This window comes from Sapajus apella, unplaced genomic scaffold (assembly GCF_009761245.1).
Source record: "Sapajus apella isolate SASKATOON/1434 unplaced genomic scaffold, GSC_monkey_1.0 scaffold83, whole genome shotgun sequence".
In the NCBI taxonomy this organism is placed as follows: domain Eukaryota; kingdom Metazoa; phylum Chordata; class Mammalia; order Primates; family Cebidae; genus Sapajus; species Sapajus apella.
In genome coordinates, this window is record NW_022437023.1 from 1,772,087 (window position 1) to 1,786,760 (window position 14,674).

Here is a 14,674-nt window from a genome sequence, read left to right on the forward strand (position 1 = left end):
GTAGACAGATTTCAACACTCTTTTGGTTTTACTTCCCTTATCTCACTGAGGTGGCTGGATAGATCATGCCTATGTTTACTTCCAGGTTTACAAATTTAAAAGATTCTATAACTTCAGGTCTTCCTCTCTTTCCATAAAAGCCTTTCACAGTCAACTCACAGAGCACCATTTACTGCACTGAATCTTTCCTTTCTTTCCCAGTTGTTTTTTTGTTTTTGTTTTTGAGACAGAGTTTTGCTCTTGTTGCCCAGGCTGGAGTGTAATGGTGCAATCTCGGCTCACTGCAACCTCCGCCTCCTGGGTTCAAGCAATTCTCCTGCCTCAGCCTCCCAAGTAGCTGGAATTATAGGCATGCACCACCATGCTCAGTTAATTTGGTATTTTTAGCAGAGAAGGGGTTTCTCCAAGTTGGTAAGGCTGGTCTTGAACTCCTTCCCTCAGGTGACCTGCCTGCCTCGGCCTCCCAAAGTGCTGGGATTACAGGTGTGAGCTACCATGCCTGACCTCTTTCCCAGTTCTTGTATTTTTTAGATCACATGCCACATTGAAGTCCATCTTTGTGCCGCTGTTATGATCAGCATCTGATATTTTTTAATGTCTGCATAATCTGTATTGAAGTAGCAGCAAACTTATACTCATCCTTTAACACTCAGATCTAGTCTTTTCCCACTGTGTCTAACTTCTCAGTCCAGGATTCGTCTACTCCTTTATTCCTAAAGCATTTGGAGCGGGTTCTTTTACGGCACTCATTTCGCTGTATCATCATCATCTGTTGGCCAGTGTGATTCCTTCTGTGGTTCCTGCCTTCGTTACAGCACCAACTACGTTATCTCAGAGGCACTTTACTTTCCTCATTCAAGTCTCTTAACAACTTCATGAATTAGGTATTATTTATTTTATAAATAAAAAAAACTAACTCTCAGTCAACTTTCTACTTCCTCTGACCTTATAACATGCTCCTGAATCAGTCCTCAATCTTGGAATATCTCTACTATTCTCTTTCCCCTCTACAGCATCTACATGCAAAGGATAAGGAAATATATAAAATTTAAACAATATAAATTCCATCTCCTTTTGAGCCCACTAAGTTGTAAGTTACCAGAGTTCAGCCAGGCACGGTGGCTCACGCCTGTAATCCCAGCACTCTGGAAGGCTGAGGCAGGCGGATCACCTGAGGTCAGGTGTCTGAGATCAGCTGGACCAACATGGTGACACCCTGTCTCTACCAAAAAATAAAAAACTTAGCCAGGCATGGTGGTGCGCACCTGTAATCCCAGCTACTCGGGAGGCTGAGGCAGGAGAATTGCTTGAAACCAAGAGGCAGAGGCCGTAGTGAGCCTAGATTGTGCCACTGCACTCCAGCCTGGGTGACAAAGTAAGATTCTGTCTCAAAAAAAAAAGAAAAAGAAAAAAAGAAGTTACCAGAGTTCTAAAACAGCCTCTCCTGCTCACAATTATCCTCCATGGTGCCTACCTCCTGCTCTGTACACAGCAGGCCCACCAATCGTTTGTGAGGATAAATACCATTCAGCCTCCAAACGTACCCCTTACAAAACTATCACTTCAATCTTGACCATACCACAGTAACTCTGCCAGACTTTTTCATGCCTCTCAGTCACCAGACCAGTATATTGATTGGGAGTTTCTCTCCTTCTCAGAATAGATCCACCAGAAAGGAGTTTTCTCAAATTCATGTCAATACAATTCAGGCTCTTGGGTTTTTCATTTATCCACCCTCCAATCTCAAGTAGAAAATATGCTTATTTTCTAAAGCCTGATTTAACCAATCCAAATCCACACAAGTCCATCTTACCATCCTACTGGAACAACTTTATAAAGGAATCATTAAATCTGTTGCTACATCTTATCTTCAACATACTTGATGGCTCTAGATGTGACCTATCACCCATTACATCTTTGTGAAACATTATTCCATCTCCACTTTTCTGATAGTGCCTCTCTGACTGCCATGATGCCACAAGCTCAGGTCCTGCCCTCAGCGTTGCTTTCTGTGCACTCTCTCATGCTAACTTTCTGTTCTCCCTCTCCAAGGTCCCTGACACTCCACACTCTATCTATAGTCCTAACTTCTTACTCCCCTTCTAGTCCCACATCTCCAACTAACATCAGTTGAATTTAGTTCATCACTTCAAATTCGACACAACAAAACCAAAGTTCCATCTTCTCCCTAAAGCCAACTTCTCTTCTAAATTTCCATTTTTCCTGTCACACAGGATCAAAATTTAAAAGTCATCTTCAACCATGAGCTCCTTCATTTTTCTTTTCTTTCTTTTTCTTCTTTTTTTTTTTGAGACAGCATCTCACTCTGTCACCCAGGCTGGAGTGCAGTGGCATTATCATGCCACTTCACCTACCAGGCTCAAGTGCAATGGCACTTACTACAGCCTCGACCTCCCAGGCTTAAGTGATCCCCTCACCTCAGCCTCCTAAGTAACTGGGACTACAGGCACTCACCACCACGCCCAGCTACTTTTTTTTATTTTTGTAGAGATGGGGTCTCCCTATGTTACTCAGGCTGGTCTTAAACTCCTGGCCTCAAGTGATTCTCCTTCTTCCACCTCCCAAAGTGTTGGGATTACAGGCGTGAGCCACCGTGCATGGCATTCTTTAACACATCATCTGTTACCAAACCTGTCCACCCTTTGATTGCAATGTCACTTAAGTGTCACTACTTCATTCCATTCTGCTGCTACCATGGCTCTCACTTCTAGAACAGAGTATCATTATCCCAACCATTTCCTCTGATAGCCCACTGAGTTCACCGTGCATTCCACTCTCACAGAAACCTTTCCACAACCCTTTAAAGGACAACTGTGGTTCCCCACTGTGGGATCAAACTCAAACTCCTCATTATCTCAAATCAAGGGTCTATACCCCTTAGCTCCTTGCCAGCTAACCCCCCATCACTCCCCGCAGATACCCTGCCACAACGCTATCCCAGTCCCAGGTTCATATACTCAGAGTCTCTGGCATCCAACAAACTCATTCCTACCTTCAGTCATGCTGGGTCTCCTTCTCCTAACATACTCTTTCCCCTCCTTTCTACTTAAGTCCTACCAACTTCTTAGAGCCCAAGATTTACTACTTCTGTATTTTGCCTCCAAAATAAAGCACTCCCAAAGCACAGCCTTTCCTACATTTTTTTCTAATTCTCCATGTAATTTATGCCCCACCTCTTTATACATCTGATCCCACCAAGACACATTAGTGCAGCCACTTGTTCAAATGTACTGAAATGCCTAATGGTAATTTAATTAATTCATTAATTTAGAAAAGCATTCTTCCTGGAGAGCAGTGGACACGTCCACAGTTTTAAAACCATCACTGCACCTAGAATAGTGTTTTGCAAAAGGTGAAGACTCAATAAATTCTTGTTAGCCAAGACAGAACTTGGAGACTACAATGTGTATTTTAAAAAGCATCGTACCATTTTCATAAACTTGGATTTTAAAAATTCATTATTAAAAATCTGGTCCTTGATACCCCAAGGTTTAAACCATTAAAAATTTACACATTCTCAAATATTATTAAGGATAGTTCTAAAAAGAGAATTTAAAAAGCATGAAGAGGGCAGGGTACGGTGGCTCACACCTGTAATCCCAGCACTTTGTAAAGCTGAGGCAGACAGATCATTTGAAGCTAGGAGTTTGAGACCAGCCTGATAAACATGGTGAAAACCCCATTGCTACTGAAAACCGCAAAAATTAGCCAGGTATGGTGGCACATACCTGTAATCCTGGCTACCCAAGAGGCTGAGATATGAGAATCCCTTGAACCTGGGAGGTGGAGGTGGCAGGGAGCCGAATTCGAGCCACTGCATTCCAGCCTGGGCAACAGAGCAAGACCCTGTCTTTAAAAAAAAAAAAATGGCCAGGCTTGGTGGCTCACACCTGTAATCCCAGTCTAGGCAGGGAGACTGCTTAAGTTCATGACCAGCCTGGGCAACATAGGGAGATCTATGAAGTGGCACACGCCTATAGTCCCAGCTACTTGGGAAGCTGAGGTGGGAGAACTGCTTGTGCCCAGGGTGAGGCTGCAGGGAGCTGTGATCACACTGCTGTATTCCAGCCTGGGAGACAGAGCTAGATCCTGTCTTGGGAAGGGGTGGGGGAGAAGGAAAAATGTTAAAGCTTGCTTCATGAATAAAATGAAAAAGCTCTCCTACACACACAAAAATTTCTGACTCAACATATATCCATTTCTTCTGGTGCACTAGATTAGTTGAGAAGAAGGCTACCTTAAAAACTATGAAAGTGATATATCAGAGTGTTCTTAGTTGCAAGCAATGGAAATGAATCCTGGCTGTCTGAAGCCAAAAAGAATTTACTGGAAAAAAAATATCAAAGGCTCAGCAAATTTTGGAGTGGTAAGGATTATAGAACCAGCCTTGGAAGACAGGCCCACGGTAGGAGCACTCCAGTGGTGGCAGCAAAAGCCACAGCCTGGGTCTACAGCACAAATATCTAGTCAGCACACAGCCACTACCTTGCCCAACCCAACCCCTTGGCCTCCTGAGGCCTCCAACTGGTGGAACCTTAGTTCTGCATCCACATGTACACACGGGAGAAGAGAGCTAGGTGGAGGATGGGTCCTTCCTTCTCTCCAACAGGGCTTTCTCCAAAAAGAATGGTGCTCTTCTAAGCAGAAGAGCACCACTCTTTTTGGAGAAAGCCCTACTGGAGATTTTTAATGCCAGAAAAATCAATCATTCAATACATTCCACAAACTCTTCTCCAGTGGCACCACTGTGTATGCTTATTGCCTCTACTATCCTTGGCCTCTTCTGTCCAGTCTGGCCATAGCACACCCTGATCAAGTCCCTGATCAAGTCCTATGCTAAGTCCTTCTCAGTCATATACCTTTTTAAAACCCAGGAAGAATTCATCTCCCCTATTCTTTCAACCACAGCAATGTAGTTCTAGTTTTCTTTTCATTAGCATGACAGCTCCATGATCTTTACAGACTCTTGAAAAATAGAAAAGTTCACCTATGTCAACATTTGTTTAGTTTTCTTTTTTTTTTTTTTGAGACGGAGTTTTGCTCTTGTTACCCAGGCTGGAGTACAATGGCACGATCTCGGCTCACCGCAACCTCCGCCTCCTGGGTTCAGGCAATTCTCCTGCCTCAGACTCCTGGGTAGCTGGGACTACAGGCACGCGCCACCATGCCCAGCTAATTTTTTGTATTTTTAGTAGAGACAGGGTTTCACCATGTTGACCAGGATGGTCTCGATCTCTTGACCTTGTGATCCACCTGCCTCGGCCTCCCAAAGTGCTGGGATTACAGGCTTGAGCCACCGCACCCGGCCTTGTTTAGTTTTCAATGCTTCAAAATAAAATTTAGATTTGTTAAATGTGTGACATAGTATAAAAGTATGGACTTTTTATGACTTATTATAAAAGTAATCCTCAGCCTGGAATGCTGTTTAAAAAAAAAAAAAAAAAGTTATCCATGGTGGGGTGCAGTAGGTCATGCCTATAATCCCAGCCCTCTGGGAGGCCAAGGTGGGTGGATCACTTGAGGTCAGGAGTTTGAAACCACCCTGGCCAACATGGCGAAACCTTGTCTCTACTAAAAATACAAAAATTAGCTAGGCATGGTGGCGGGTGCCTACAATTCCAGCTACTCAGGAAGCTGAAGCAGAAGAATCGCTTGAACCTGGGAGCCACGATCACACCACACCACTGCACTCTGGCCTGGGCAACAGAGTGAGAATTCATTTCAAAAAAAAAAAAAAGTAATCCACAGAGATTTTTTTTGTAAAAACAGAGTCTTGCTTGTTACTCGGGCTAGTCTCAAATTCCTGGCCTCAAGTGATCATCCCACCTTGTCCTCCCAGGGTGCTGCAATTACAGGTTTGAGACAGTGCTCTTGGCCCAGAGATTATATTTTAAAACTTAGGCCAAGCACGATGGCTCACACCTGTAATCCCAGCACTTTGGGAGGCTGAGGTGGGCGGATCAATTGAGGTCAGATGTTCAAGATCAGCCTGGCCAATATGGTGAAACCCTGTCTCTACTAAAAAAAAAAAAAAAAAAAAATACAAAAATTAGCCAGACATGGTGGCCTGCCCCCATGATCCCAGCTCCAAGGAAGGCTGAGGTAGGAGAATCTCCTGAACCCAGGAAGCGGAAGTTGCAGTGAGCTGAGACCAACCAATTTAAAAAAAAATTTTTTTTAATACATATTAAAATAAATCAGTTTTCTTTTATGAAGTACTGATTTTTATTTTTATTTTTTTAAGAGTAAGGATCTTGCTCTGTCACCCCGGCTGGAGTATAGTAGAACGATCATGGCTCACTGCAGCCTCAAACTCCTAGACTCAGGTAATCCGCCTCAGCCTCCTGAGCAGGTGAGATTATAGGCAAGAGCCACTGCAGCCAGCTAAAGTACTAATTTTTAATGGTATATAGTATTCATACCATGAAATGAAAAGTAGGTGAAATTATGAAGCATCTTCCTGGATTCAACAGGATTAGTTACAGGATTCAACACAGACAGAGTTCTCTGTTGAGTCCTTTTTTATCATGCCCTTGGGGATGAGAAAAAGGGTCATCACTCTCAGACACTGGATTGGGCCCTCTTACTCTCTTTCTCCCAGCACAGATTAGCTGGACAGGCAGGGAATAAGAGCTTTCTTTATCCACAATACTTTGATACAAACAGCCTTCCACAGGCTGCATATCGGGGCCTCTAACTCTCTGTGGTCTAGCTGGCCCAGAGTCCTTCATCTAGGATATTCTTCAACTACCCAAACTCAACCAAGCTGTTCAGGTCTGACCATAAAGTCATCCCTGACACTCCAGCTCATCTTTCATCACGGGCTTCTCCAATTCCTATAAACACCCCTATCACTTTTCTATTTTACACTCCGAACTGCATCTTTTTCTCTTTTGAGACAAGGTCTCAGGGTCTCTGTTACCCAGGCTGAAGTACAGTAGCACAACCATGACTTACTGCTGCCTCAACCTCCCAGGTTCAAGTGATCCTCCACCTCAACCTCCCGAGTAGCTAGGACCACAGATTGCACACCACCACAACAGGCTAATTTAAAATTTTTTCTATACAGAAAATGTCCCACTATGTTGCCCAACCTGGTTTCAAATTCCTGAGCTCAAGCAATACTCCTGCCTTGGCTTCCCAAAGTGCTAAGACTGCAGGTGTGAGCCACTGCATCTGGCCAAAATTGTACCTTGCCAGCAGACTGAAGCTCAGATTCTGTATTCTACACATCTTAAACTCCTCAGTTTGTAGTATTCTTTATAGATAACACAATACAATTACTTTTGTAGCCAAAAATAATAATTCTCTTTTGAAAGAAAAAAAAAAATCACCCATAGTGCCTGGCAGAAGGATGCTCGTCCCCAGCTAGCTCCTTATAAAATAGTTGCTGAACCTATTTAAAAAAAAAAAAAAAACCACAGAAGTACAATTTTTATGTAAAGAAACTCTCTGGATTTTTTTTTCCTAACTCATTTTGGCAATAAAATCTAAAAGTTTTGTCTTACTTAAAGGCAGACTACCCAAATGCAAAGCCTCCTAGGAAGAAATCAGTAACACAGTGGTAAGTGTAAAAGCTCTGAGTCAGGGCTCAGCCCACTTGGTTAATGATGGCTGAATATAAGTCTAGCAATTAAATCATTTCTGCAAAGAGGAAGCAAATAAAAATATTAAATAATCAAACATGCCAGACATGGTCGCTCGTGCATGTAATCCCAACACTTTGGGAGGCCAAGGAGGATCACTTGAGCTAGGAATTCCAGACCAGTCTGGGCAACATAATAAAACTTCATCTCTACAAAAATAAAAAACATACATTAGGAGGGTATGTGTAGTCCCAGCTACTCAGGAGGCTGAGGTGAGAGGATCACTTGTGCCAGAAGGTTGGGGCTGCTGTGAGCTATGAACATGCCACTACACTCCAGCCTGAGTGGCAGACCCAGACCCTCTCAACAAACAAACAAATTTCCAAGTATGAGCACAATGTAACTTCTTTGTTTTTTGAGTTTTTTTTTTTTTTTTTGCGTAACTTCTCTTAATGTATATTTTATTAGGACTCCTAAATATTCAAAGAAAAATCATGGTTAGGTATAGTGGCTCACACCTGTAATCCCAGTACTTTGGAAGGCCAATAAATAAATAAATTTATTTATTTTGCTATGCCTCTACTCTAAATAAATTAGCCAGGCATGGTGGTGCATGCCTGTAATCCTAGCTACTAGGGAGGCTGTGGAAGGAGGATCGCTTGATCTTAGGAGGTCAAGGCTACAGTGAGGCATGATAGCGTCACTGCACTCCAGCCTGGGTAACAGAGCAAGACCCTGTCTCAAAAAAAAAAAAAAAAGGAAAAAAAAATCACTATCCTTCCTCCTTTTAAGAAAAGCATAAGCACTATGTCAAGTTCATATCCATTTACATTCATCATTGCTAAGCTGCTCTCATAGAACACATCAGAAATATGTTAAATAACCAAGACAAAGAAAAGATTTTCTAAGCAGTTCTTTAAAAGGACTTCACTGTTTTATGAACAAAGAGATCAACTAACTGTATACAAAGAAAGTCTATTTAAGGAATCATTTCTTTTTTATGTTCTTTTTTCTTTTTCTTTGGAACCATGGTCTCATTCTGTTACGCAGGCTGGAGTGCAGAGATGCAAACATGGCTCAACTCATCCTACACATCTCCGGCTCAAGTGATCCTCCCACCTAGGCCTCCCAAAGTGCTGAACAGTCTTAACTATCCATGTATTCCCAAGGTCTTACACGGACACTCTAAAAATGTGCGCTGAAGAAATGAATAAACAATTATATTCCTGAACAAGGGCCCTTCCTCTTTGTACTAGGTTATGAAGAAAGACAGAGGCTGCTTCACACGCAGCACACACTAGATATGCAGCACTATTTTTATTGAGAAATGAGAAAGCAGAAGCAAAGAAGTAGGATGGGAGCAAGGAGTTAAAAGAATGGAGACTGCAATATGAATTCACACCAGAATTCACACCTTGAGAAGAAGGCAAAAAAGAACGTAATGGAAGAAATGACTAACTGGTATTAGGCAGACAAAAGGAGAAGCAGGGGAAAAAAGCTTCCAGGAAAGATTTCAAGAAATGAAGAGCAGAAACGTCCAGTCCAATGCACCCATCGTGATCTTAGAGCAACGCAATACTGAACAGTGACCAAGACGTGTTACAAAAGGACTCCCCAGCCACCTTGGGATCTACTGGAAGACCTTTGTCATGGTTATCGCTGCTGGCATTGCTACCTATGTCTTACTCCCTTCTCTAGAGCCTGTAGGAAGGTGCAGTCTTCAGAGACGTCCTTCCATATGCTCCTCTGGGGCATTTTATAGACAGGCTACCAGTGTCTGCCCACTGAGAATCTCCAATGTCAATCATCTCTCCATCCAACCTGGTGAGCTCAAGGATCTGAGAAAATGTGAAGCAGCTCCCCCTTGCCAAGAGATGTAGGACTTCTAGCAGACAAGTTCAACAAACAAACCTAACACCTTAGGAAAAGCTTCATCCTTTCTTTATTAAAACAGCTTTAAGGCACAGGGAAATCGAACTCACACAATCCTACTGGTAGTCCTTTTTCTCCCTGGGTAATAACAGACCCATGAGGAGCAGCTTTAACTTTCCTACGCACTGTGATGTCGTTTGATGTATGTTCTGTATCATTTGGCCTTTTTTTTTTTTTTTTTTTGAAATTAAAGGTCTCACATATTTATTACCGAACCCAGCCAACCAACACGTTTATAACAGATCGAGAGAGGAAACTCTGTTCAAAATTCTCCAGATAGGGGTGACATTTTCAGCTTGATTTGGTAACATGATTGTGACCTTCAGACAGCATAAATATGTGTGCCATCTCATGTGTCATTTCTTATAAACCCAGCTTGGTTCTTCTCCAATGTCTCCTTTTGGAGTTGTACCTGATTTTATTACCAGTTTTCATCCGAATCCACTGGGGAATGGAATGATTTTGCTTTTGTTTCTTGGCCAGGAATCGCTTAATCCTGAAAGTCCTGTGAGAAGACATGGCGAGAAACGGAGTAAAGCACATACCACGATGGCAGAGAAATGAAGAGAGGGGTCATTTGGCCTTTCTAAGAGTATACCCTGTCTCTCAATTCTCCTCACAGAGGCTCTAAAAAAGGAAAGAATTGGGGAACGGGGATAATCTCACTGGAAATACTTTAGGAGGGCCAACGTTGAACAGTAAGAGAGAGGAATGTCATATTACCCAATTTGGAATAAAATCTTACTCAAGAAGTTACACTCCGGTCGGGCACGGTGGCTCACGCCTGTAATCTCAGCACTTTGGGAGGCCGAGGCGGGTGGATCACGAGGTCAAGAGATCGAGACCATCCTGGTCAACAAGGTGAAACCTCGTCTCTACTAAAACTACAAAAATTAGCTGGGCATGATGGTGCGTGCCTGTAGTCCCAGCTACTCGGGAGGCTGAGGCAGGAGAATTGCCTGAACCCAGGAGGCGGAGGTTGCAGTGAGCCGAGATTGTGCCATTGCACTCCAGTCTGGGCAACAAGAGCGAAACTCCGTCTCAAAAAAAAAAAAAAAAAAAAAAAAGAAGTTACACTCTTCTATACAGTTTATAATAAAGTATTAAGTAAAGGATTCAGTCCGTCTAAAAATATAAATGTAGGCTGGAAGTGGTGGCTCACACCTATAATCCCAGCCCTTTGGGAGGCTGAGGCTGGAGGATCGCTTGAGCTCAGGAGTTCAAGACCAGCCTGTGTAAGACCCCATCTACACGCACGCACGCACACACACACACACACACACACAAACAAAATTCGCTGGGCATGATGGCATGTACCTGTATTTCCATCTACTTGGGAGGCTGAGATGGGAGGATCACTTGAGCCAGGAAGGTGGAAGCTGCAGTGACCTGAGATCACACCACTGCATTCCAGCCTGGGTGACAGAGCAAGACCCTGTCTCCAAAAAAAAAAATCCTTCGAAACAAGATCTTGGTCCTATGAACAAAGATTAGCAGACATATACACAAACACACACACACACACACACACACACACACACACACACACACTTACTTTATACATTATATTATGTAAAATATATAATTAATAATTATATTAATTATATATTTGCAAGGAGGAAGCAAATGAAAATATTAAATAATCAAACACGTCAGATGTGATGGCTCATGCCCGTAATCCCCAACACTTTGGGAGGCCAAGTAGGGAGGACCCCTTGAGCCAGGAGTTCCAAACCAGTCTGGGCCAACAAAATGAGACCTCATCTCTACAAAAAATAAAAAATATATATTAGCAGGGTACGGTGGCACACACCTGTAGTGTGTAAATAATAATATGTATATGTATTATTTATTAGCAAATAAATCTTTTATATGTATATAAACATATATTTATTTGCTAATCTTTGTAGGGCCAAGATCTTGTTTTGAGTATGAGTCTATTGTTGAACTGTAAGTTATCTTCGTTCATATGCCACACCCATTATGAAGGGCCTATGTTTTCCAGTCCTACTTTCTATAAAGAACAAAAACCTAAAAACATTCATGAAGTAATCTATGTGCAGAGTCCTTCTAGACTTTTAAGATCCCCTCTCCAATCTTCTCCAGTTTGCTTGTCCATATAAGTGAGCAGTAATTTCTCTTCTTTTTTTTTTTTGAGACAGACCCTCACTCCGTCACCTAGGCTGGAGTGGCATGATCTTGGATCACTGCAACCCTGCCTCCCAGGTTCAGGCGATTCTTGTGCCTCAGCCTCCAGAGTGGCTGGGACTACAGGTGCATGCCACTGTGCCTGGCTAATTTTGTATTTTTAGTAAAGACAAGGTTTCACCATGTTGCTTAGGTTGGTCTTGAACTCCTGGGCTCACATGATCTGCCTGCCTTGGTCTCCCAAAGTGCTGGGATTACAGGCATGAGCCACCTTACCCAGCCTTGTTCTTTTTTGAACTCAAATTTCACTGGTTAATTAAGTTGCACAATTACAATAACAAGTACAATGAACATAAACAGATACATGAATAAAGGTAACTAACTGTAAGCATTCAATTCAGCAGCTGGGAGGCTACCTGGTTGGGGTACACCAGACCAGCAGCCTGCTGAGTAACAGCCAAACATTCAGTGTACCAAGCTGGTTAAAGCGGCGGTTGGCTAAGAGGCTGTCCACTGTATATCAGGTTCAAAGTACTGTAATAAATGTTAGTTACCACAAATACCCAATTTAAAGATTTTATCAGCATATCAACAACAATCAGGAGAACTTGTTAAGTGGGAGATATTTTTGTTAATTTTTGTTTATCAACAGGAAAAGAAGCCAGAAAGAAAAAAGAGAATCATTTTCATCATGTTGCTGGGAATTTGTTCTTCCATATCTCCCATTTGACTCTAAGTTTCCTGCATGTCTGTCTCCTTTATAACTGTATCATAAAACTTGGCACTCGGCCGGGCGCGGTGGCTCAAGCCTGTAATCCCAGTACTTTGGGAGGCCGAGGCGGGTGGATCACGAGGTCAAGAGATCGAGACCATCCCGGTCAACATGGTGAAACCCCGTCTCTACTAAAAATACAAAAAATCAGCTGGGCATGATGGCGCATGCCTGTAATCCCAGCTACTCAGGAGGCTGAGGCAGGAGAACTGCCTGAACCCAGGACGCAGGGGTTGCAGTGAGCCGAGATTGCGCCACTGCACTCCAGCCTGGGTAACAAGAGTGAAACTCCATCTCAAAAAAAAAAAAAAAAAAAAAAAATTGGCACCAATGAGTGTTCAATAAACTTGCTATGTTAACACATCCTACTTGGGAGGCTGGATAAGAATTTCAGCCTCTCATTGCTGGTCTATAAAGTTTTCTGGGGCTGGGAGGGAAAAGAAAAAACCTAGAATAATAGAAGGTTTGGCTATTCATGATCTATTAACCTTCTTATATAGTCATGTACCACATAACATTTCAGTCAACTACAGACCACATATATAAGAGTGGTCCCGAGAGATTATAATGGAGCTGAGAAATTCCTATCCCATTGTAGCTACGATGTCACAACACAACACAATCAAACCTACTGTGCTGCTGGTCATATACAAGTCTAACACAGATGAGCACAGTGGCTCATGCCTGTAATCCCGGCACTTTGGGATTACAAATCTGCTGGGGAGGCAGACTGCTTTAGTCCAGGAGTTCAAGACCAGCCTGGGCAACATGCCAAAATCCTGTACCTACAAAAAAAAAAAAAACAAAATCAGCCAAGCATGGTGGCACGTGCCTGGAGTTCTAGATACTTGGGAGGTTGAGGTGGGAAAATCACTTGAGACCAGCAGGTCAAGGCTGCTTAAGCCCTGATCACACCACTGTACCCCAGCCTGGGCAACAGAGTAAGACCCTGTCTCAAAACAAAAAAAAAGTCCAGCATATACAATTATGTACAGTACATAATACTTGATAGTAAATGACTGTTACAAGTTTATGTATTTACTGTACTTTTTATTGTTATGTTAGAGTGTATTGTTTCTACTTATTTATTTATTTGTGTTTTGAGATGGAATCTCACTCTGTCGCCCAGCCTGGAGTGCAGTGACACAATATCAGCTCACCGTAACCTCCACCTCGTGGGTTCAAGCGGTTCTCTTGCCTCAGCCTCCTGAGTAGCTGGGATTACAAGCATGCACCACCATGCCAGACTAATTTTATATTTTTAGTAGAGACGGGGTTTAACCATATCGGCCAGGCTGGTCTTGAACTGCTGACTTCAGGTGATCAGCCCACCTCGGCCTCCCAAAGTGCTGGGATTACAGGTGTGAGCCACCCTGCCCACACTCTTTCTACTTATTTTTAAAAACAAAGTTAATTGTGGCCAGGTGCTGTGACTCACGCCTGTAATCCCAGTACTTTGGGAGGCTGAAGCAGGTGGATCACCTGAGATCGAGAGTTTGAGACCAGCCTGACCAACATGGGGAAACCCTGTCTCTACTAAAAATATAAAATTAGTCTGGCATGGTAGTGCATGCCTGTAATCTCAGCTACTCAAGAGGCTGAGACAAGAGAATTGCTTGAACCGGGGAGGCGGAGGTTGCAGTGAGCTGAGATCAGGCCATTGCACTCCAGCCTGGGCAACAAGAGCAAAAAACTCCATCTCAAAAATACAAAAACAAAATAAAGTTAAATGTAAAACAGTCTCAGAAGAAGGAACTGTTATCATAGGAGATGACAGCTCCATGCTTATTATTCTCCTGAAGACCTCCCAGTGGGAAAAGATTCGGAGGTGGAAAACAGTGATAGTAATACTGATGATCCTGACCCTGTGTAGGCCTAGGTTAATGTGTGTTTGTGTCTTTGTTGTCAACGAAAGAAAAAGCTTTAAAAGTAAAAGATGGGTAAGCAGAGGAACAAAAAGTAAAACAAATAGTGTAATAAAACATGATATCTTAAAATGAAGTTTCTAGAATAAAGATATAACAAAACATTAGCCAGTACCAGAAGAAGAAACAGCTCATGAGGCTACGGAAACAAGCTGAGAAGAACGTGGAGAAGAAAACTGACAAATATGGCCGGGCGCGGTGGCTCACGCCTGTAATCCCAGCACTTTGGGAGGCTGAGGTGGGTGGATCACCTGAGGTCAGGAGTTCAAGACCAGCCTGGCCATCATGGT

At 42.8% G+C, this 14,674-nt stretch overlaps 1 protein-coding gene and 1 long non-coding RNA gene across 2 annotated transcripts in view; both read right to left on the reverse strand.

Moving 5' to 3' along the window:
- The window catches only part of NUDT3 (nudix hydrolase 3), a 124,047-nt gene that overhangs the window by 102,289 nt on the left and 7,084 nt on the right, over positions 1-14,674 (reverse strand). The gene's annotated exons all lie outside the window — the stretch shown is intronic.
- Positions 9,702-10,652, reverse strand: LOC116533644. Its single transcript, XR_004261385.1, has 2 exons — positions 10,617-10,652; positions 9,702-10,297 (listed from the first exon to the last, which is right to left on the reverse strand). It is a non-coding gene; the product is annotated as an uncharacterized LOC116533644 (long non-coding RNA).